Source organism: Cygnus olor, chromosome 19, assembly GCF_009769625.2.
Source record: "Cygnus olor isolate bCygOlo1 chromosome 19, bCygOlo1.pri.v2, whole genome shotgun sequence".
Classification (NCBI taxonomy): Eukaryota; Metazoa; Chordata; class Aves; order Anseriformes; family Anatidae; genus Cygnus; species Cygnus olor.
Genome location: NC_049187.1, coordinates 9,833,652 through 9,857,687, shown reverse-complemented (window position 1 = coordinate 9,857,687; position 24,036 = coordinate 9,833,652). Strand labels below are relative to the sequence as shown.

The 24,036-nt window shown below is 52.2% G+C and overlaps 1 protein-coding gene and 1 long non-coding RNA gene across 15 annotated transcripts in view; one reads left to right on the top strand and one right to left on the bottom strand.

Moving 5' to 3' along the window:
• Nucleotides 1–24,036, bottom strand: part of LOC121057304 (DAB2 interacting protein) — a 225,995-nt gene that overhangs the window by 59,042 nt on the left and 142,917 nt on the right. Inside the window, exon 1 of one of the 14 annotated variants that reach the window (XM_040531246.1) lies at nt 20,113–21,280. The exons of the other annotated variants lie outside the window; for them this stretch is intronic. The gene's annotated coding sequence lies outside the window, so the exon portion shown is untranslated. Of the gene's footprint in view, nt 1–20,112; nt 21,281–24,036 lie in introns of those variants that run through there. 14 annotated transcript variants of the gene reach the window in all.
• Nucleotides 5,857–11,466, top strand: LOC121057310. Its single transcript, XR_005813747.1, has 2 exons — nt 5,857–10,058; nt 10,469–11,466. It is a non-coding gene; the product is annotated as an uncharacterized LOC121057310 (long non-coding RNA).

Genomic DNA, 24,036 nt, shown 5'->3' with positions numbered 1-24,036 from the left:
TCGTCTCCGCTACGCTGGGTTGCAAAGGTGCCAGGCTCCCACCAGCAGGCTGCCAGCAGCCTTTTACTCTGGTATCCCAGGGGGTAAATCACTAAATCAGGCAGTGCTCCGCGCGGGAGGCGGCTGACACGTGCCGGTGTAGGGCTGCAGCAGCTGCTCCCCGCAGCGCTCGGCCACGGCTGGGCTGCACGGCGCGGGCGCTGCTGGCGGCTCCGAGCGCGGGCAGGCAGGGCACGCAGAAAGCGAACACAAGCAAGCCTTTCCAGCACTGACAACTCACATCTGAATAATGCTACGGCAAGGTTAAACCAAAATGGCCCAAAGCACGAGGCTGAACTCTGGGGTCCAGCTCCGCACGTTGCTTCCCAGTACCAAGTGCCCAGCGCCCTGCGCCCAGCGCCTGCCGCTTCCCCTCCTCGTTCCATCCACCTTTTGTCTTGCCTGTTACACACTTAGAAGGGAGCACGGGCAAAGGGATTAAAAGGAAAGCTTGCTAGAGGAACCCCAGAGCTCCCCAAAGCAAGGCGGCTCCCGCAACATCCCCTGGCACGGGGAAGGGCAGGGGCAGGGAGAAGCCCCGGCACATGCTGGAGCCCACCCTTCGCTCCCACGTGCAGTGGCCCAGCACAGGAGCAAGGAGCCAGGGGGTGTGGAGCAGGTGGCGAGCCAGGGTGGGTGCCAGGTGGGCAGTGAGCCGGGGTGGGTGCCGGGTTGGCAGTGAGCCGGGGTGGGCAGGACTCACCTCGCTCCGGCAGCAGCCAGCTGCTCGGCCGTGCCACCTCTCCCTGCCGGCAAGAGCCTGAATGTCTTTATATACCATTTCAGCAGATCAAAACCGAAAGCTGCAGCTTGGTTCCCAAATGAGCAATGGCACTGTAAACACCGGGAAGCAAAGTCCAGCCCGGCCCAACCAGTCACAACCGATTCTTGCTTGCCATCACGCACAAGAGCTGCCAGCCCCTGCAGTCACCAGGCCTGCACAAGCAGCACAGACACCTAAAATGGCTTCACGAAACAACCGGAGCCATTTAAAATGTACATGCTGTGTGGCCAGGGCTTGCACCGTGTCGCCTTCCCTCGAGAGGATGAAACCCCGGCCATCTGCAGGCGCCTCTGCCACGGGACCGCAGGCGGCGCGGGACTCGGCCATGGGGAGCTGGGGCAGCGCCGGTGCCCCAGGGCTCCCCAAAGCCGCGACCGGCTGTCTCAGCCCTGACTGCCTGCAAACTGGTGAGCTAGAGGCGAAAAGCTCCATTTCCCATTATCAGCCCCTAGAATTCTCACTGTCTGTGCTGTTTGTCGCTCCCTGACTTCATCCCCCAGCCCGACACCAGCGCCGCTGGCCTCAGGAAGCCAGGCACGCACACGGAGGGCTGCTCTCGCAGGAGGGGTCACGTGGAGCGCGATGCACGCCAGGCCCTGGCTGCAAGGCTGTGCGCATGCCTGCGGTGTCAGGGCTCTCTTCCCATTAGGAAATCATCAGCTTGTCAGCACGAATTACCCGGACAGATCCTGGCTGTTTATGAGTAACTGAGCACATTCGGTGACTGAGTCACTCCATAACCTCTGGTCATATCCCATCTACAGAGCGCGAGGACAACAACTCCAATTGCTGGGCACATCCCGCAGCAGAGGGGTGGGACGGGGAGAGCACTGATACAATGCAGACTGCAGAGAAATTAAAACAATTGCCAAGTGAGAAAAATGTTCCACCATTTCTTCACTTCTCTGGACACTTAGAAATGCACAACCCATGAGGCTCTGGGTGGCTGGTTATTTGGAGGGGGAAAACAAGGATAATCCGAACCGATCACGCCTGGTACACAGGGACGGGTTCAACCCTCTGCACCCTCCGACCCACAGACTTCTGCAACAACCAGCTGCACCAGCAGCTGCCCCGCAGCAGACAGACAAATTTGGAGAAGCTGCCCAGCACCTCCCCTCTGAAGTGCCCACAACGCACACATCCATGTTTGCAAGTGCCTGGATACAACTTTATTTTTATTTTTCTAAGAACGAGACCAGAGCTGGTGGGAAGCGTCCCCCCAGCCCCGGCAGCAGGCGGTTCCCAGACGGGCAGCCAGCAGCAGGGGCTCCCATGGCAGTGCGCTGCCAGCAGGCTTCAGCCCGGCCTCCGCGAGGGAGAGCCGAGGCCGGGGCAGCCTCGCGCGTCTGCCAGCCCCCATCGAGCGGCCCCAGGGGGCGGCGGTGCCAGGGCAAACACCGACTTTGTGCCCCCAGTCAGGAACCCCGGGCACTAGCACTGGGCAACATCTGAGCCCTCCCGGGGGAAAAGGATGCATGCTCTCGAGAAGTCCGCCGTCTCGGACAAAGTACAGTTTCCAAAGCATACACATTCCTCCCGATGTCTAATTAATGATACTCTTTAGCAAAACTGCTTGGAAAGATGAATCATTTTACTCCCCTTATGTTTTTATTGTAGTAACGAGCAATGTAATTGTCTTGTCAAAAGGAAAACAGAACTGGAAGGAAACTCAGGGAGGGAACTCAAACGCGCCTTCCAAGCGTGCGGCTGCGACGTACCATTAGTCAGAGCCTAACTGGGGCCATCTTCCTGCTCAGACAGAAAGCCCCAAGGACGCAGCAAAGGACTTAATGTTTAATCTAAGTCTGAGCACTATTGTTTGGAGCAAGCCATTAAAACCTCCGCTAGGCTGATGTGCAATCGCTGAGTACAATCTTGGCCTACCTTTGATATGTGCCTTCCCTTACAGCATCACTTATAATTTAAGGAACAAAAATGCTTTTAAATGCCTTTGAGTGTAGAAGTGCGAAAGCAGCTTCCTCTGAAAGCCAACGAGATCCCAAGTGGAGCCAGAAAGCCGCTCGAGTTGTGCACCATAAAGACTTCCACGATGCAAATTAGTAAGTCTCTCTGAGGATTGGGAAGTGTGCCACAGACTGCATTTCTGAGGCCATAGCTCTTTTATCTGAGTTGTTTTCTTCCTTTATCCTTGCCTCACTCCATGACAGTTTCGAGATTTTTGGCATCATAACTGCAGCCTGGCCTGTCAAGCTAAACATCAACAGAGACTTTATACGTACGTGAGAAATGAGAATAGACACCAAAATTGTTAATAGCTCTGCTGCTAGAATACTAACCAAGCAAAATGGGTGTGCTCCAGCAAAGGAAGGGGTTTGAACCATTTCTGATTCACGTCTGTCCAGCAGCACTGGCTTCATTGGGGCACCTCGGGGCCACCCAGGGGTCCTCCAGGCGGGCGCGGGCGCAGAGCCCGTCCCCGCAGATCTCCGCGCAGCTCAGCCCTGTGGAGGCTCTCAGAGCCGCGCCGCAGTGGCGCTGACTTGCTCTAAATGAGATCCAGATAAACTGTTTCTCGGAGACCATCCCAGCTTGCTGCAAACACTACAACGAGTTTGGAAACACTGGGATCACTGGACTCCAGTAAAAAGAGGCGAGCCATGCCAAGGCTGAGGGAACAGGAATGTGACCTAGCGGGGCTGCCTTGGCTTGCGAATGGCTCGTGGACAAAGCTCGCTCTTTCTCCCTTGCTTTTCACCATTGCCAAGCAGTGCCTTGCTCCTTTTATTCTGGCAAGTGTGTTAGGTAAAATGTACAAGAATTTCTCTCCATGCCAGTGAATTCTAGCGGAGAAGCTTGAGAACGGCGCTGGGTGACAAGCCAGAGTTCAGCAAGGCGCCTGACCAGAATCCTGTGCACAGGCCCAGCAGCGAACAGACCAAAACACTGCAAACTACTACTGCCCAGCTCAGCATCTGGGCCTGCTCCTGCAGAATGCTGCAGTACTTGTGCCACACTTCAGAGAAAATTTAATTATAAATGGGAGCAACAGGCATGGCCCCGATATTCACCTGCTGCACAGGATGTGCCCCAGACTTTGAAATACACCTACCAAAGTCAGAGATCTTCACTACTCGTTGTGAGGATGCTAAAAGCTCCAGCTACTTTGGCAATCACTATAACATATTTCCAGGCAGTTTTTAAAGGCACTAGCAAGATAAAATGAAGAAAAGAAATATTGCTTTTAAAAGGTACGCTGAACATTTGCCTTATCTGCCAGCCACTTTATTTTAATGAGGTTTGCTTTACTTCTTCTGCTATTTGCTTTGTCACACAGCTTCAGCCTCTGAGCATTTCTATCAAGCGCCGGTTATTTTCCGTGAGCAGCTGGAGGCTGAGGGGGCTGCGGCGGAGCCGGGGACACCGGGCAGCCGGGGCATGCGGGGAAACGCGGCCGGCACTCGTGCCCTGCCTCACTGGGCGAGCAAAGCCTCTGCCTTCGTCACAGAAAAGCTTTGAGTCCTGCAGATCAGATGCGTTAGGAGAGAGCCACATGCCGATCCCACAAGCGGGAACACAGCTACAGAGTTTTATTTATGGTGATATTTAATATGCAACAATCATTCCCCGACATCAGAGTAATAAACATCACTTCTCCATCTGATCTGAAATCAGCAAGCGTGCTTCTCACATTCACAGAGAGAGAGAAAATGCTAAATTATTTATGCTTTGAATATGAACAAATATAGAGAAATAAGTTAATTTGGTACAATTCAGCAGAGCAGATTCGGGGCAGATTATTGTACATCCTTCAGTCAAATCACACTCCCTCATTACTGTAAACAATTGTTTCTCCTTCAAAAAGTGGGTTAAAGAATTCTGAGGAAGGGATCAACAGCAGCATTTCTGACAATTTCTTTCAGATCTGACTGCACAAGTAAAACCTCCACCCCTTTAGGTCCTTGACCGTTTACTGGGCTGTAGCACCAGCGCTGGGCAGGAGCACTCCAACGCAGCAATCGAATTGGGACAGCGGTGGTTGAATGGCTTTCCTGGACACAAGCAGCTTCGTGTTGCTTGGTGGTAGCAAACGTATTCCCAGCTACATTCTGCAAAACTCCTTGTAACGATTCTATTGTGGTTGCCAAATGTCAAGGAAGTGAAGGAAAAAATGAAACCGAGCCATTCTGCCTCATCTTTGCACTTCTCCTTATCACCAATCACACCAGAGCAGATATTTTAAAGCCGGTATCTGTCTGCCACAGCAGCGTGATTTATACTATGGCCCTGTTCATTACGAAGTGGAAATAACATTGCAAGTGGCAGTCAGCAGTCACCAAGCTGTCACCTGGGCTACAAAACGCTGTGCCCACACACTGGCCGACTTCTGTGCAAAGGCATCAGGGTGCCCACGGAGCCGCTCTCAGCTCAGCCGGTGTCAACGCAGCCCAGGTGGGGACAGGCGCTTCTGAGCGCTGTCGCTCGTCTGTGGCACAGGCGGCGGTGACAGGCAGTGGTGACACAGGCAGTGACAGGCAGAGGATGACACAGGCAGCAGTGACAGGCAGCAGTGACACCAGCGGGGAAGGCACGGGGCCCCTGGTGCCAGCAGCAGGGTGCTGCAGGGTGCCCCGCTGCCCGGACCGTGCTGTCTGCAGGCAGAGCGCCTGCCGGACGAGGCAAGTCGTCGCAAGGACAACCCAAACCTCTAAAGCCACTGTTTTCATCGCACCTACTCTGGTTTCCTTATGTTTTATTCAACATTTTCCTGCCCATGCAGTAGGCTGTAAATACCGGCATGTTAATGAGCTCCTCCTGTAATCACTACAGCCATTAACAGGGCTGTGAAGTCTCAGGGCTGTTGCGCAGGCCCCGAGAGCTACAGACCCAGCCACGTCCCACCTTTGTTCCCAGCCCCTGTCAGGAGCGCAGCAGCAGTTCTCCAAACCTGGGGCCCTGGCAGGCAGCCCCGTGCCTCAGCCCTGACACCGATGGGTTTTAAACATCCTGGCAAGCTCAGTCGTTAAATGAATTAATTAAAGATACCCGACAGCTGCACAGAACCCCTCCTCCTTTCCATGTGGATGCAGAATTGCTCTTACACCTTCCACACTGCCCGGAGACCTACGCCAGCATTAGCAAATAGAGTTTGCGATACCCCACTGTCACTTCAGGCTTGGCAGGAAGGAAGATCCTGCTGACAAGGAAAGCAGTGCCACTGCAGGGGGAATGGCAAGAATCCTGGGGCAGGAATCCCTTCGGAGACTGACTTTTCGGCATCAAGCCTCCTATTGCACACGTGTGTGTGCATGTGGCAGTGAAGGGGATGAGATGAGAGAGGGGATGAGAACTGCCCTTCAATTTCTCAACAGTTTCTTAACTTAAATCCTTCCTTCTGAGCATAAGACCTAGATCAGGCTCAAGGAAAGAAAAACTTAATTAATCAGAAGTAGCTAAGTTCAAAGTGCGCCTGGGGTCAGCGTTACTACTCCTTTGCTTTGGAGTTTGGGGGTTGTGGATAATTCCCATCTGCTGCACAACGACAAGTAGGTGATGCCTGGTATTTTCTGGCAGTAGCTACATTTGAAGGTCTCCTTTCTTTCCACTCATCTCTTTTAAGCTTAATATTGTCACTGAAATATACCTGAGCTCCATGTCTATAGTACAAGGGTCTAAAATACCACGCGCAGTCCTGTGACACCAAGCACCAGCTCCGGGCAGTACCACGCAGGCTCCCCTAACTATGGCCTTTGAGCACGTGGTTACATGGATCCCAGCAAAACGGAGAATTGCTGGAGCTGAGCAGGGGCCGTGTGGGCCCTGGCTGGGGGAAGCAGGCCAAGGAAGCACGCTGGGAGCTGCTTGGTCAGTATCTCCACGTTGCAGCCAAAGGCGTTTCTTGTTGCTTTGGTATAACCTTCTGAGGACACGGATGAGCTGGAGCTGAAGATGACAGCTCAGCAGTTCTTCCCTTCTTCCTGCCTCTGTAACCTTTTCTCACAGATCAGGAATATGGAAATGTAGGGCCAGATCCCACTTCAATGACAGAACTGTTGCTGGGAATTTCGGCGAATGCACATCAAGAGCATGCTACCTCCAAAGATGTGTCCTACCAGTCAGACTCGGATGGGACCTGCCACCCTGCTTTGGTACCACGACAAAAACTGTACGTTAACTTCTGAGAATCACAGATTCCTGGCACAAGCACAAGCCACACCATTTTCTCATCTTCCAAGCACAGAATTTCTGAGAAGCACAATGCCAAGGCACGTCAGCAGGCTATTACTGACCTCGCTAAACTTTAACACTATTTACCCGAAGCGAAGTAATCCTAAGAATGATGCAAAATCCTTTTCTTCACTCTGAAGCCATTAAAGAAATTCTAACAGAAGGCCCCAATGCCTCGTGGATAATCCTGACTACAAAGGTTAGAAATACAATGCTGAGGGCGTGAATCCCTATTTCTTGCCTGCTTCACTTCATTTCCTTACGTCTCAGTTCCTTCATCACTGAATATTATCCACCTTGCTAAGTACCATGAGGTGACATCAATGCACACACGTGCCCACACACACGGGCTGCTGACGTTGTCCCGCGGAGGATGCCCCACCAGAGGACCTGCTGTTACTTAACAGCAGTCATGCCACTAGCAAGAAAGACAAGCCTCATCCACCAATCCACTGCTCAGTCCGGGGAAGTGAATCACCTTACAAACACTTTATTTTCTGCGTGGACAGAATCACTCAGACGTGTAACCAATACCAGCAGCAAGCCCTTATGCGGCAAGGTGGCCACAGGGGCTGTGTGGAGAAGGCCTGCACGGAGGGGTTCTGTGCCCAGGGCTCGGGGAAGGAGCGCTCTCCCACAGCACAGGCAGCAGACAAACCTGTGTCTGCTCCACAAACCCAGCTGCCCCGCTGCTACTTCTCACCTCTTCAGTCCTGGGGGTGTTTGGCTATGGACCGTCCCCCCAGCCTGCACAGCCCTGTGTGACCAACCTGAGTCCTGGCTCCGAGACGGGAGCAGGGGACACGGCGTGTGGGGGTCGTACCCGGCCTGCAGAGTGAGTATGTGAGGAAGATGAGAGCTGTTCAAGCTGCAGAGCAGCACTGGTAAAACAAGTGGCTAAAACTGGCTGTGAGGAGATTCAGACTGACAATTAGAAGAGGGCTTTTAACCACGAGAGAAGTGAGATTTGAGATTAGCCTGCCAGAGGGAGGGAGAATGGGGAAGAAAACCTCAGTGATGTTAACAGGGAGGAAATATGTTTATGAAGGATATTCTAAAACGTGGTTGTCAGGAATGGATCAGGTCTGGACCTGCTGAACGACGAGGTCCCTTCTGGTCATGTGCAATATGGCCTGGCTGGTCTAATATTTCCTAGCAGAACCTCTCTGGCATGTCCAGAGACAGCACAGCCAGTCTTGGATATCCTTCCCAGAGGTCTGGGGAAGGACAAGTTGAGGCAGAGGAATCCGGCGTAGCGGCTGCTCCCAGCTACCCTGGCAGCCCTTGCCCGAGCTGTGCAAACCAGGACGAGCCAGGAGGCTCGGAGGCAGGATGCAGTCGGGCAGCAGCGTACGCATCAGACAGCAACAGCCACGTTCCTGCCAGCCCCACAGCCTCCCCTGCCCGCTGCCTGGCCTCGCGGTGCACAACTGCACGGCAGGAGCTGCCTGGGCCTGGCCGGACGCTGACCCGTGCCAGGGGCTCCCCAGGTCCCTGAGATGTGAGCTGGGCCAGAGCCCGCTCACCTGCATCATCCAGGGAAACGTGTGCCGGCCCTGGGACGGGGAGCTCTGCCCCGTGCCTAAATAGTAAAGCCAGCATTTAGTTCCTTCATCTCCACACGAAGTATCTCATTTCAATTTAATTTCACAGTTGTAATGGATTTTTCAAAAATATTCAAGAACATATTTACTTTCCAACATCTTATTTCCTTTCATATTTGAAAAAACTTTCTATCTAATCCCCCAAGTCATCCTACAGTCTGAATAATTTCAGGTTTTTAATCAATAGCTGTCAGACTTGTCAAATTACTTTAGGGACCACAAAGCAATTTTTAAACATTCATAAACCCTCGTAGAACAGTTAAGTGCACTGAATTTTAAAAGAAAGAGGAACTGAATAACACTGATCAAATAGGATTATATTCTGGCAAATTATAAATTAGTTTTTTATGAATCATCTCACAGCTACTTATCTAGCGTCGGGCTTCTGCTGCTGTAGGAAAGCGAAGTTACTGTTCACCTCTAGAGAAAGAAGCCTTCTTTTCTTTTGCTTCTGAGCCTACTAAGAAGGAGCAAGGTGCAAGGCATTTTTTCTGTTGTCCTTCCTAAAAGCAACTTCATTATCCCGCTAGCCGCCTTGGGGCTCTTTCTGTCAGCCTGCTGCCTAAACCAGAGACAGCCGAGCTGCGGCTCCAGAGCCGTATGAATGCACCTTGGCTCCTGGCATCCTTCCCATCCCAGTACTGCTTCCCGGTCTGCTCCAGCCATGTGAATCTGTCTGGCGTGTCACTCTAGAAATGATGGTCACAAAAGTTCTCAACTTATTGGACAAAGACCACCTGGACTCACAACGCAGCTTGAAGCCTTTATAGGGAAGATTTTCCACGTTGCACTGAGTCAAGCTACCAGATGAACGCAGGAGCCTGCGCTGTGCTTGTTCTAGGAACAAAGAGAGATCAAGAACGTCTGAAGAAGTCAAACATGTTTATCCAGCACCGACTTTACACACAACAGTCCCACCTCATCATCACAGCGTCTTTCCTAAATTTGAGGGATGTGGCTTGCACAAGGGATAAAAAGGGAGCTTCGTAGCTACACCAAGAATGTTGGAAGTCTTCCAGGAAAAAGCACGGCTCAGATCAAAGCGGGGATGAAGGATGTTCAGAAGGAAGGAACGTTTCAGCCGGCCACATGCAGCCTAACAAGCCCAAACCGTCTGTCCTCCTCCTCCCAGCTGAACTTCCTCTTCCACTGTCAGAGCTGCCCCAAACGCACCCGCACCTTTACTGTTCCCGAGTGCCTCCCTGGGCAGCAGGCCCCCTCGCGTGTTACTCAGGAGAGCTGAGCACCAGCACCGAGCCTTGCCGGCCAGCTGGCCACATCACAGAGAAGGGAGTTTAACCCCGGCTGCAGCACTGGCTGCACCGTGAGACCAGGGCAATTGCCATTCCTTGGCTACTGAAAGCAGGAGGGGAGAGGACTGCGAAGCAAAAGGCACCGCGTTTCCCAAGGAATAGCCACCGAGAGGAGGCCTTGCTGCTCAGGTACGGGCGAAGGAGCCGCGCGGCCCCGCGGGGCGCAGGGCGCTGGGGGCACGCACTCGCCTGCAGCTTCGTGTCCAGCACGGGCACGGCCGTGAGCCAGAGCACAGGTCTCCCAAGTCCTCCTCTGGGACGACTCATCTGGTGCCATGCCTGTCTCCGTGCTGTTTGTGGGCTTACAGTTTCCCACAGCTCGGGGATGCACAGGTTTGGGGTGCAGTGAGTGGGGTCCGTTCTGCAAGTCACGCCTCCTACTCCTGCTGCTTCCCTGGGGAGGCGCTGAATACATGCCCTGGCTGTCTGCATCTGCTGCAGATGTCCTCTGCCAGAGATGTGCAATTTTATATGTGAAGCTTCCAAATACCAAACAATGGCTGCTTTTAACCTTTACACTGGTTTCTGGTTTCCCAAAGGACTTTGGCTTCTGCCCTCTCACTCGGTGCAGCACTGCCGGCAGCAGGAGAGGCCCGTCTCACGCAGGCACGTCTCTGGCTGCTGGCAGCCCACAGTTGCCACTCGCTTGCCCAGGCTCAGGCGCCCCAGAGCAGGAGACGCAGCAGGCACGGACTCTGATACCCCGCTGACCTCGTCTGACGATGGCTCCATGTCCAAACCACCGCGCTGGGAGCCGAACCTGTCCAGGCTTTGGGAAACCTTGTTCTTAGCGCCCAGGTGGCGCACATCTGCCCGGGCGGCTTCCTCCGCCTTCAGCTGAGTCTGGAAATAATTAACAAGGCCAGCCTGGGGCAGGAGGCGGGAAAGGAAAGGAGAGCGTCCGACCTGGTGGCCTGGCCAAGTCAGAAGGAAGCGAGGGATTCTCAGACTGATTCAGACTCAGTTGCTTTTTTTGTACTTCAAATTGAAGAAGCAAAAACATTTCTCCATGAGAACATTTCAGCAAGTTCAGAGCTTTTTAGGGCTTGGTCTGCTTTTCTTTGTGAGGTGCTCGGTGGGTTCGCCGAGCCAGCCCTCACAGACAGCGGAAGTCTAGTATTCTCTTTTAGCTTTCTCAGTATTTAGTTTATTGCTAACTGTTTGCCCAGTGAACCAGAAAACCAAATATATTCAGGCACGCTGTGCTAACACACAGACGCTCATACTAACGTATATGCAATGACACGCGCTGGATGCTCTCGGCCAGAACAACGGAGCTGCAAGATCTGAATGAAGTGAAGAACGCGAGAGGACAGCGATCAGATCGGTCCGGTGGAAATGCTGGAGCTAACTTTTCCTGCTAACTGAAATGATTAATCCCCTGAATTACACCTGATAAGGATTCAAGTGTTTCATTACTCTGCATTAGTAATAATAATAAAATTGGTGCTTTTTGTCATGAGATGCTCTGCCCAGGGAATTGTGGAAGAACATTTAATTACAGGGCTGTTTCATTAAATGTAAAAATTAAACTAAAGACAAGAGGGTGCAATTTTTGGAAGAGAAAATAAAGTGGTAACATAATGAAAAAGAGGGACTTACAAGGCACAGAAGGAGACGCAGAAACCACGCTACAAGAAGCACTGAACGGCACCTTCCCAGCACTGACCAGCACCCTTGCCGGGCACTCTCCCCGCGTGGCAGTGGCCCCGGTGGCCCCAGACCCCAGCTCCCCAAGACCCAGCCCTAGTGCAGCCCCCCCGGCCCCGCAGCCCACATGAAGGGCCCTGGCTTCAGGGAGCTGCATGGGGGTGTCACAGCGAAGCCGGCCCAGCTCAGCACGTCTGAGCAGCCCAGTGCTGCTTCTGCTGGGAACGGCACCCAGTCCCTCACCGCTCTGCGTTTTTCTTTAACCTCCTGAGACCCTTCCCCACAAAGAGCTGTCTTTTAGGCACAGGTTTGCTCAGCACATAGCAACAGCAGGCTGGGGCTGCCCCACATGCCTGGCTGTAACTCAAGGAATGAATTATTAAACGACACCAGTTACCGTGGGGGCACCACCAGGATGAAAACTACTCAACTTAGAAGTCGCCAGAGTAGTCCGTGTGTGGTGATGGTTGGTGTCCCCTCTGCTTTCCCTGCAGAAAGAGACGTACAGGCGACCAAAAACGGAGAGGAGCCAACAGAATAAATACTGTCGAGTGGACAAGGGACAAAAAAGCCTATCAAATGTAATAGGAAAGCTAAAACGAGTGCATTAAACGGAGCCCCTGCACCACGTCCCGGCTCTCCCTGCTGCTCCCCACTAGGCACTGCGGGTGGGGAAAGGGCTGGGAGCGCTGGAGGATTTGGTTTTCAACTGTTTGTGCTTATCTGTGCTTGTGGAAGCATTTCAGAAACTCAGCTGGTGCCTCAGGGCGCTGGGCAGTGCTCTGAAAGAGCTGGGGGCTGGGATAAGGGGGAGCCAGCCAGGGTGATGCAGCTCCAGAGCAGAAGGCCATTAACGCCAGCTGCACCTTCTCTTTCCAGGACACCTTGCTCACACCCGCCAACGCATTTTTTTTCTTTCCAAATAGTTGGTGCCGCTTCAAAACGTGTTTGCCTGACTTCCAAAAGTGACAGTTTCACTACCGTGAAAAATAAAACACATCCTGAAGGAATGTTAACGCTAACGATGGCCCCCAAAATCGTTTGCTGTGGTGGCGGCACAGCCTTATAGCCAAACACAGCCAGCAGCCACTTCGTCCCTGCAGCTCGCGCTGCCGCTCCGAGCCCGGCGGTGGGATCGGGCCCAAACGGACTCCGCAGCCGGCTGAGCTCCCGCGAGCCCCGGTGCTAAGGGGCACAAACACCCCCTGCTCCAAACAGCCAAGTGCCTTTCACAGCTCAGTAACCCCAGCCACCACTGGCCAGCCTTGCAGCTCTATCAGTAAACGTGAGAAAAAAGAGCCTTTTCCTTCCCAAAGTTGTGTTTTTCATTGTCTTTAAAAGGATGCTCTGCACAGAGATCAACGTACAAATAGGAGCACAAATCCATAAAACTTGAGACACTTTCACTCCTCTGAAATGCCTGATGCCACAGGAAGTGGGGAAAATGCCATATAAAGTGCTAAAATATGTGGACAGTTCCTTTAAAAAGCTAACTTGGCATACATGCAGTTATACCTTATACGTAAATATTGCATGAGTGAGGAACCAAATAGTCTTTAAATATTCCAAGACTTTTTTGCTTAAAAAAAAGAAAGAAAGGAAAAAGAAAACCAAAATCACACAATTTTCCCCTGAGCCAGGGAAGAGAACCTTGTATTTACAAAGGTGTATTTGGGGCTGAATGCCTTTGAAGCGGTGCCCACAGCCAGCACGCAGCGTCCTCGCGCTGAGACCTCCCCGTGTGCTCGGGCACAGCCCCTCGGCGGCGGTACCGACCAGCACAGCGCCCGGACACCCCAGCGGGACAAGGAGGGCTCCTCAAGGCCACGAGCACACAGGTTACCTGTGTTACAGTTCATTCCTCCCATTGAAATAATAAATCTGGTGTAGGAATACAGCTCCCTATAAATACCAGGAGATCTGGCCTTAATATACTCAGCCTTATAATTAACGCCGACTTGAGTGTCTGTGGAGGCTCAGAGGTCTCTGGGGCTCTCGATCAGGGACTATCTCTATTTAGGGCCAGGACCGACGGCAGCTGTGTGCGTGGCAGGGCTCAGGGCTCCAGCAGCTGGGCTCTGGAGCTCTCCGAGGGGATTTCCCCGCATGCAGAGGGCAGTCAGAGTCCTTCTCTCCACGATCAGTGAGGCTGACAGGCAGGGTAAAGATCGCAGCATCATCTCTAGCTGGCTCTTGACTAAGCACGAGGAAAGAGGCAGAGATGGAAAATATCCTGAGGTTACAAGATGGTATTTAAAAAAAGAAGTTCCATTGAGAAACTGCTGCTGGGATTTGATTTGCTGCCATTCCCATTGGCATTTCTGAGAAAATTCCTCTAAAAATAAAACATATTTTAAAGTAAAATGTCACGCTTCTAGGTTTTCTGGTGCAAGCCGGTGAAGAGCACTGCCCAATACTCAGAAAATGAAGCCCAGTGACTTTAACTGCTAGGCCTCGGATCCGTGTTGCAATCACAGCAGCTGGGATCAGTGCCCCAAAGCAACAGGAACCACATGGAGACATCGAACGAGCAAAGCTGCAGAGAGTCACCATTTCAAACCTAAACCACCGCAGTCATCCAGTCACTTAACTTCTGCCATCTGCAAAACGGGAGCAGTCTATAGCTGCTACTTCCAAGAGTTGTTGGGAGATCTTACACGAGAATATTTAGAAAATGTTTTATATGTATTTGACATTACTCTTCCAAAAGCATTTTCCTGCGAGCGACCGGGAAGCCTGACTCACTTGATGGCCTTTGGCAAGATGCTTATCGTCCGTCCTTTCATTTACGTTTCCAGCACAGCATCCCAGAACAAGCCTCTGGTCTATCTAATATGGTATGCTGCCTCCAGCAGTAGCTAATAGCTGATGTTTCAGAGGAAGGCAATCTTGTTAACAGAGGGAAAATATAGTTCCTGACCCTTGAAGGCAGGCAGGCAGAGCCCTGAAACTTTTGATTTATTCTTTCTGCTGATGTTGGTTGCTTAGCTACAAATATTCTCAATGCTCATAAAAGTCTCTCTCCCTTACTCCTCCTCACCGCTGTGTTTTAAGTCCAGCCACAGTTTATTTTTCCTGCAACCTAGGTGATGAAATTTCATGTCGATGTTCCATCGGAGATGCAGGACGCCCTCCTCCCTCTGCGATGCCTGGGCAATTGCCATCAGCACTAACGGCGCTGGAGGGGCTCCGCGCCGTGCGGAGGGGCCGGGTCACCCGCCAGCACCACCATGGGCAAAGCGACAGCGAGCCTCCGAGCTCTGCTGTGGGAGCACTCTTAAAAAAGAACATAGGAAGGGGAGGGAGAAACCAACAGTAAGTGACAAGCTCGATGAACCAAACGGAGCCTGTAGCGAAAACAAATCTGCTGGCAGCTCGTTCCACGGACCCAGCGAGCATTCGAGACAACGCCTCGAAGACTGGTGGGTCTGACGTGGTGCTCGGGACCTGCCTGCAGGTGATGTGTGTGCTCAGGACCTGCCTGCAGGTGATGTGTGTGCTCAGCACCCGCCTGCAGGTGATGTGTGTGCTCAGCACCCGCCTGCAGGTGATGTGTGTGCTCGCAGGATCTCCGGGCACAGCAGCTGTGAGCAAACCCGCCAGGATGGGACCAGCTGATGCAAGTCTGCTGTGCCCAGGGGCGAAACATCCCAAACACATGGCAACGTGCCCTGCAGATCTCCCTGTCCCCGGTCTCTTTGCACGTGTCCCTGACAGCCAGCAGAACACGTGGCTCCAACCCTGCAGCTCTGCTCCCTGCTCTGCGGGGTGTCTGGCGGGGCTGCTGTAACGCGCGAGCATTCGTCAGCACCGAGGTCCTGCCACCGCCTCCATCTCCCACCCTGCTCCGTGCTCATGTGCCGGGCAGGAAGAGGCCACCAACAGGTGACATGAGTCAAGAGGAAACAACGGTCTAGTCTCAGTCAGGGAGGAATAAAATGACTGCAAAAACAATAACCTCGCAGAGCCACCCTGAGGAAAACAAAGAGCGCGGCTCTGGATAGGAACACTGGGACAATTGCTCGCAGCAGCTGTGGGGAGAGGGAAGGCAACAGAATTCAAAGTCGGGTTTTTTCCTGTCTGCTCAAATTAGAGAACAATGGGCAAAACCTCTCCCGGTGGGAAAGGGAAGCAGCCTAGCAAGGGAACCCGGAGCCGGCGCCCGACTCCAAAGCCGGCTGTGCTCAGGAGCCTCGGTCGGCTCTCCCCGTGCCCCCACAGAGCACCCGCCCGCTGCTCTGCCCTCTCCCTGCTTGCTAGGAAGGCGCACGCTGCTGCGGGGTCGTGTCTGAAACAGGCTTTGAGATCTCCTTACTAAATACTGCTAACCGAGGTCTGAATTATACCAAGGTTTTTGTGCTCCCACCGCACAATGCCCTCCATACTTCACATTTGAGAAGTCAGGCACATACACGTACAGCTGTCTCTGCACACACGCAGACAGGTGAACACGATTTCATACAGACAGCCGGAGGATGCTATCTAGAGCTCAGGGAAAAGGATGTCAGCTGACTTGACAATGCCATCAGTGCAGGAGCCAAGAGCCATTTTTAATTCATTTTGCTGTTGCACAGTCCCTTTAAAGGACCTGGGAGTGCTTTAAAAGCCGGGAGTAGAGCTGAGCCCCGCTTTGGTGCTGCTCTGTAAACATGGAAATGAAGAAACAGAGCTTAAGGCAATGGTCTTTTGGTCCCCAGGAACCTCTCACTAAAGCCCAAAGAGGAGCTCCTGTGCAGTTTGGTCCTCCAGCCTCCAGCAGACACTGGCAGCATCCAGCTCCTCAGCCCCACCTGGAAGCAGACTGTGATGTGATCCCAAAATTACCGGACAGGAAGCAACAAGCACAGAGATGGTGCTGGTACATTCTGCTGAGTAAAGCTGGGGCAACTTGAGCAGTAAAAACACCTTTTGGGCTAACACTGCCTCACGTTTGGTGAGCAGATAGCAGCACACAGAAGCGCTGGCAGTCAAGGGTCTCTTTATCAGACTTGTTTTGTAACTAACAACCTTGCAACGATGCCAGGAGAGAACCAGAAAGCTCCCAGTCAGCACTGCATTGCAATCAGTGATTAATTTGTTGCAAGACACTTTGCTTGCTGTACATGACAGAGCTCATAAATTCACATTTTTATTGATGTTGTCCTGGCCGAGGGGGCATGCTGGCGAAGGCTGCCTCGTGCTGCAGGCGTCCTGCAGAGCTACCTGGGGACTGCCAGCGGAGCGCAAGCAGCCCGAGCCACTGATGCCATCTGACTGGGGGAGCCCCGATGAACCAAGGACACAGGCTCAGTATCTGACTGCCTGCACACGCACAGAGGCACACACACACAGAGGCTAACAGAGGTAGGCATCTGCTCTGTGCCCTGCCTGGGAGAGCCCTGCTCCCGCGCTGCAGGCAATCCGCCTTTCTCTCTCTTGGCAGGTTCCATGTACCTGAATGCCCTCGCTCTGCTCCTGCCCACCTTTACAAGCCGTGCTGAGGACCACAGGCTCATCAGGCCCTGACTGCTGCCCTCAGCACTTTGTATGTGCTCTTCGTATCGCTTTCCCAGGCCCCAGCATCCTCACCAGAGAATTTGCTAAGGCGTGCAGCTGGCCGTGCTCTGACTTGCAGGGAGGGACTGGAAGATGGGAAACGTGCTGTTGGGACAGCAATCGCTGGAAAACGTTCTGTTCTGTGGAGACCAGTCCTGCAAGTGGTGGAAAGGTTGAGCTGAGCCTCTCCACTGGAGCTCTGCTCGCTCCCGCGGGACAGCCGCAGCATGTGCACCACCGTCGGGACCATTCCCACCCGCACCTTAGTCAATCACGCTGCAGGATATGACCAACTGCTCAGAGGCTTTGTTAAAGCCCTTTTACCATTTATCGGCCTAGTTCTTGGTTTTATTGTCTTTGCTGTAAACCTACTGGCTGCAGCCCAACCTGCATCCTGCTCCTTCCCAGGCAGCAGGCAGCGCGGCCCCTCTCCCCACCGCGCTCCCAGCCAGGCACCGAGCACCTCCTGAGCCAGGGAGAGCCTCCTGGAACAGGTCTTCAGCTGTGAAGAATGAATAAGCCTAAATATGCCAGTACAGTCCCTAAGTGGAGAACCCGGCAGCTTAGGCCCGGTATTTAACTCGACTCCAGCAGACATCTGTGCCCAACAAGTCTGAAAAATTGGGTCTTGAGCATCTAAAACTGGGATTGAACAAATCATTGGCTTTACGTTTTGTTATCCCAGGTGATACAACTTTCCTTTGAATAGCTCTTCCCAGCACAAATGACAATTCTGTCGTATATTATTAAATCTGTCATCAAATTGCAGGTCTCAAACGGTGAAAGCCGAAGAGAAGCAGAGAAGGGGGGTGTTTCTGTACAACACCCAGGGGAGCTGAGGGAGCCTTTTAAATGTGAAAAGGTGTTTTTCCTGTCACTTTCAGCAGAAGGAAGCTCACAAAATTACTGAGTGCTTTCTCATCCCACTCACTACGTTCCCGGCTTCCCAAATACGCACCCTAGGGCCACAAAGGCCCGGTGAGCTGCTGTGACGAGAGGTCAGACACGCGAGGGCTGTGGCCAGCGGAGCACCACACACGGGGGCTCGCCGGGCCCCGCTCCCCCCAGATCTGAGGCTCCCCGTTGCCTACAGCGCCGCTATTCACCCGCTCCGTTCACATCTTCCTGTGCTAATACTGTCGCTAACGAGGCCCAGGAGGCGGCTCAGCCTCACAGGAGTCTGTGTTGGTTTTACCACCCCGCGGCAGCCCCCTTCTGCAGGCACGGCCGTCATGCCCAGGGCCTCCCCTGCTACCCGCGGCGTGGCGGTGCCAGGAGCTCGGCCGTGGTGTGGGGGCAGCGCGGGGTGTCAGCGTGCCGCAGGGCCGTGGTGCTGCGGGCTGGGAGCCCCCAAAGCACAGCCAGCCCCAACCCTGCTTCATCTGTGCTCGTCAGAGGAAGAAGACCGAAACGATGGCTGGGAATCTAAAGGAAGCGAGAATCGTATCGGCTTACCTCTGAGCATTAGCATGACCGTTAATTACGGTCTGCTACATTAAGCTACGATTTAATGAGGACAAACACAGACGCATCTTGACCTTTCCCCCTCGCTGCACACCGCTTTCCTCACGCCCGTCCTGCAGCCGCACTGCCCGACCCTGCCTCGGGAGGATGCTCAGCGTCCCTGCCTCCAGCCCCAGGGGCTGACTGAGGCTGTCTTACCAAATTCACTGCCACAGTTACAGGTACCTGCTCCTTGGGGTACGTAACATGCTTCGTTTTCTAGCTGCGATTATTATTTGCTGAGTTTATCGAACAGCGAGCGGTCCAAAGGGTAAGGGGGAATTCTGCTGCCGCTGAAGGCATCGCAAGCAATGCTTGTCACCCTGCTACTTGTAGGGAAAAAGAGATGGGAGGGAGGAAGTGTGCCTGGAGCCTAATGAGGACACAAATGCTTGCCAGACTTTACTCTGAAATACTTTCTTTCCTTTTCAACAAAATCCTTTTCTGCCAGGCTCAGAAAAGAGCAGAGCTGGACAATTGTAGGGGAAGCTGGGAGAGCCTAACAATAGAGGAGGAGTGGAGAGGGGAGAGAAACCAGCCTGGCTCCTTTTACTCAAAACGGAACGTGAAAAGAAACAAATTGCAGAAAGGATGACTAACAAAGACAGCTTTAAAATCATTTCAGGGTTAGCCTTTTCAGGCTCACAGCACGGACATCGGGAAAGGACGCTCGGTTTCATAAATTACATAAGATTTCATACATCTCCCTTTAAAGTTAGCTATCCGGTACTCTCACCACGTACACAGCCGCCTACACACACCCGGGACTGCTTGCAAACACACCCTGCCCTAGTCCATGGCCGATTCTTTTTTTTTTTGCAGTCATACAGAACTTCTACATTCTCTTTGAAAAAAAAACGTTAATCCTGTACGCAACGCCGTGGTCCCGCTGCCTGCTGCCCTCCCTGCGGGCGTGAGGGAATTGCCTGCTGCACGCCGTGCTTCCACAAGTTTCAGGGCCCAGAGCAAACGCCATGCGAGCAAACCACTTTACCACTCGATTCCTGCATCTTTCTCTCTCCCCATGAGCGTCCAGAGAAGGCGCTGAACGCGCCGCTCCTTGGCGGCTGATTGAATGCAGAGGTTGGCTGCAGGCGCAGCTGCCTCAACCCCCACGGGCAGCTTTCACAGGAAGCAGCACAAACATCTGCACGGCTGAACCGACCGACAGACCTCGGGAGAGCTCTGCTCAGAGCAGTCCAACGTTCAAAAATCCAACACACTGCACGATGCCGCAGCCCCAGCAGTCCCCACCAGCTGAAACAATGCACTGGCAAGTCTGTTTTCTCCATATCTGCTTCCTGGCTTTTTTTTTTAAACCAGTGTACGAATTCAAAAGATTTTAAAGGTCCAGCTTTTCAAATCTGGATCATCCACTTCCAGAGCAAGCTCACGAAGGTGCGGGAAATGCTTCGCCACTGCAGTTCCATTGCAATTTGGCAAGTCCTAGTGACCACAGAAATGAAAGGTAAGCGAAAAGCTACTGGACACTTACCAAAGCCTTCACAGGATCGAAAAATAAGATCGGGATAGAAAAGCAGTTCTGGGATCCCTGGGAAAGTCAGCTCCTTGGCGAGCAGCGCGAGTCCATCCTCGGCGGTGCCCTCCCTCGGCCACGGCTCGCCCCGTGCTACCCAGCTGGCTCCGAGCTGCTTGCAGACTCCCGGACTGCGAGACTTCCTCTGCAGCTGATAGTGGGATTATTAAAGTAAACTGACTATTGCCCTTTGTGACGGGAGGTGGGGGGGAGGGAAGCTCAGCCCCTTCCCTTCCTTTGTAATTCAAGCCCTTCCTCGAGGCTCGCAGCTCTGGAGGAGGCATCTGCTCCCTGCTCCCAGCCCCTTCCCGCTGCCTGGGTGCTCCCGCAGGTGCTGGCGGCGATCCAGGCTGAGCAAACTGCGCTGCACTCCGGGTTTACATGACGAAGCAGCTCATTCCTAATTAAACTTCATCCAGCACGCTTCTCTCACGTATATAATTAGTGCAATACAGCTAACGTACCGGAAAGAAGGGAGAGAGCTCGCGCATAAGCACAGGCTCCTCGGTCTATGCCTCCGATGAAGTTTAGGATTTCCTCTCCATGTACTCAGCAGCAGGCTCCTGGCTGCTCTCGGCAGCCCTTCGGGAGGCAGCCGGCCAGGCCTGGATGGGGCCGGGCGATGCCGGGGGCAGCGGAGCAGTGCCCGCTTCCGAGCCGTGCCCGGGGTGCGCTGCCCGACGCCGTCACTGCCGCCGCTGGAGTCCTTCACGGGCAGCTGCTCCGGGCAGCCCTGCTCGTTATTACTTCCTGCAGGCAGTTCGTCTTTAAAGCTGGAACTATAAATGCTGTCGGCTTAGCTTGCAGCCTCCTTCTATCAGTATTTACAATGCATATTTAAAATTATATATATAAAAAAAAGTGCAGGCGTGGAGGAATAAGTCCATAATGTAGGCATATGGGAATTAAAGGACATTTTCCTCAAATCCTCTTGAAATTTAAACTGCCATTATTAGCCACTGCCCGTCTAGATAATAAACTGTAGTCCCTGACAGCAACAAATATATCTCGTCTCCACTGCACACCCGTAGCACAATTCTGTACAATGACCTGGAGGGCAACCTCAATCCAACAGGTTTTACTTCACCCTGTCAATTAGAAAATTCTGACAAATTACAGAAATAAAAGAAAAAAAAAGAATGTTTTGGTTGAGTTCCCACAACTCCCCACGCCTTGCCCTTTCCCGAAACACAAGCTGCTTGAAGCAGTGACATTTCTGAGGGCAAATGTTTAAATTCCCTGCTCCGGTGTGCTCACGAGCAGCAGGAACTGTTGCGTTATCTATTTCATCTCTTTGTGCCGTTCCCTGAGTTAACGGGAAAGGGAACCAGGAGCACCTGCCGCAAACCAGGGCTCCCAGTGCTCCAGAAGGGCACTGAGGAAGGATGTGGCATTCTTCTGAGCATGTTCTTGCTGAACCAAGTATGTGGAGGGGCAGAACAGCAAGGATGTTTTCTATTCCGTCTCTGTTCCATGTCCCAAAGACGTGCTAGCAGCTTGGCTGTGACTTGTGCACGATCACAATACTATCTCACTGTCACTGCAACGCAAACAGGCATCTTCCTAATCTACCACGTGCAATTTGCACAGCTGGCTCTCAGGACATGTGGACATCCACTCCTTGCAGCCTGTTCTTGCACCAGAAATCCTGTCGTATCCAAATCCGGGAGGCAAGAAACGAAACCCTTTTTGCAATACCCACGATGAATCATGTGTTGGCTGTCTGCAGGCCAAATCCCACTTCCACTGAAGTCCAGTGCTTACATCCTCCTTGATTCAGCAGGAGCAGGCCCTGACTGTGCAGCAGCCATCGCAGCCCAGCTGCACGCCTCCCATTTCCCATTTTTCCTGCTGACACCAGGCTGGACGGGCTCTCAGACTGGCAGGTAGGCACGTCACAACGCATCTTCCCTACGGCCTTACGGCACGACTGGTAGGCAAATATTAAATAACAGGATTAAATCATGGACAGCCTAAGCTGAGGCTGGTGAAAAAGAACAGCTAGACCAAAAAAAAAGAACAAAAAAAAAAAAGCCAAACACGAGTCCGCACTGTTGAAAGACACAAGGAGCTTGCTTTTCTCCTATATCAAGCTGATGTAAGTTCAAACTAATTCCACTCTATACACATCGGCATAATAAAATAAGAATTGACCCAGCATCAAATATTCCCCGTTTTAGGAATTATTCCCATCTGCTAGCACCACAGAAGGTCCACGGGAGCCTGGGAGAATGAATCCATATGCACACTTATCTCTTCATTTCAGACCATTCATCACTCTTTGCCTGGAAGCAAGAGTTAATTTACAGTAACTCAATGTCAAGATGGCAGTTTTGAAATCCTCTTGAGCATTGCCCTGGGAGAAGATTTTGTCCTGGCTATCTGTAGCCCCTGTAGATTCAGCTGAGCCTCTCTTTAAGTCACTTAGTTTTAGAGCACGGTAGAAATAAAGAAAGAGAAGACCTGCCAGGCTGTAGCGAGTGCACATCCAAACCCATTGCGGGATCATCCCTCCAGTGCATTCTTGCAGGATTTCAGTAGTCAGAGGGATTGGAGACAGAAAGGAAGAATATGGCCAATCAGAAAACCCTGTGTGCAATGGAGATCATTCCCTAAGGTTGTTTTGTCGAGACTAGATTTAAAGAACATGAGTCTCGCACAGAGTAGGAAATACTTCCAGCCTAGAGCAGAGGAGAAGAATGTGCCCCTGGGCTAACATCAACAGACCCCAGCTTTCTGAAAGGGCTGTGCCACAGCCTGACCTGTCCCTAAAACCTTGCACCCAGCAGTCCAGCCCAAATCCCCAGGACTCTCTGAGCAGGGCCACCGACACACCGAACCCCGAAATCCTTTGGTCTCCTCTCCTCTCTCTTACCCTACTTTGGAATTGGCTTTATCTTTTCATTTTGAGGACTGCTTACCACATTTTCCTAGCGCTGCTGATGGCGCTTGCCTTTTATCAAGGACAATCTGCATCTAATATTTTGGAAAGCAATTATTTAGAAATCTTCAGGTAGTGCCTAGACAATGGCTGACACGCCATCTATGTAAATCAGAAGGTGTCTAAAGAGGGTGTTTACAAGCAGAACGCTGCTAAAAGTCTGCCGTGGTTGCAGATAACAAGGCTGAGACAATGACAGATTTCCTTCCCCTCGCAGCCAAGAGCAGCTCCCTCTGATTGGCTTCGCTGTGTTTATCCAGGATGCTGGGAGAGAGCAGGCACCAAATATGCAATTAATTGGCAGTTTGCAAGAGCATATTGCCTAAAGATAAACAGAGTGGGTGATCGTGTCATATGTAAAATGGCTGAGTGCTGCAGATGTACTGTTGACCCAGTTTAAAAAAAAAAGGGATTTTTTTTTGTTCTCTTGAAAAATAATTGTATTCAAATGAATATTTTTTTTGCACAGTCCCTCTGGCCTTTGAATGTTTTGTGAATGTAAGCCTTTCCGTGCTCTTCCTTAATCTGGAAGTACTTAGTAAATTAAGAATTTGCTGAAAACTTTTACTGCTGACATCAGTAAAGCCTTTCACCAATAGAGAATTTTTTGCAGCAGCAAATGAGTACCTTGCTGCATGGTGTTAATGGCCTTTGCTGTTCACAGGCGGTGTTTGTGAGCAGGAAAAGGCAAGACATTGTCAGGAAAAAAAAAAAGGACAAAGATGACATAAAGCCCAGAGGCAGGTAAGGAAATAAAGAAAATGGGGAAATGACTGAATGCTGCTTAGGAGCTCAAGACACACGCTGGGGAAAATACATTGAGGCTGGAAAAGCAAAGGAAAAGGCAACCTGGAGGTGATGCCAGACAAGTCTGGTAGCCTGAGAGCCTTTAGAAGGGGTACCTATGCCACGATCAGAGCGGCAGCACGAACTCACGATTG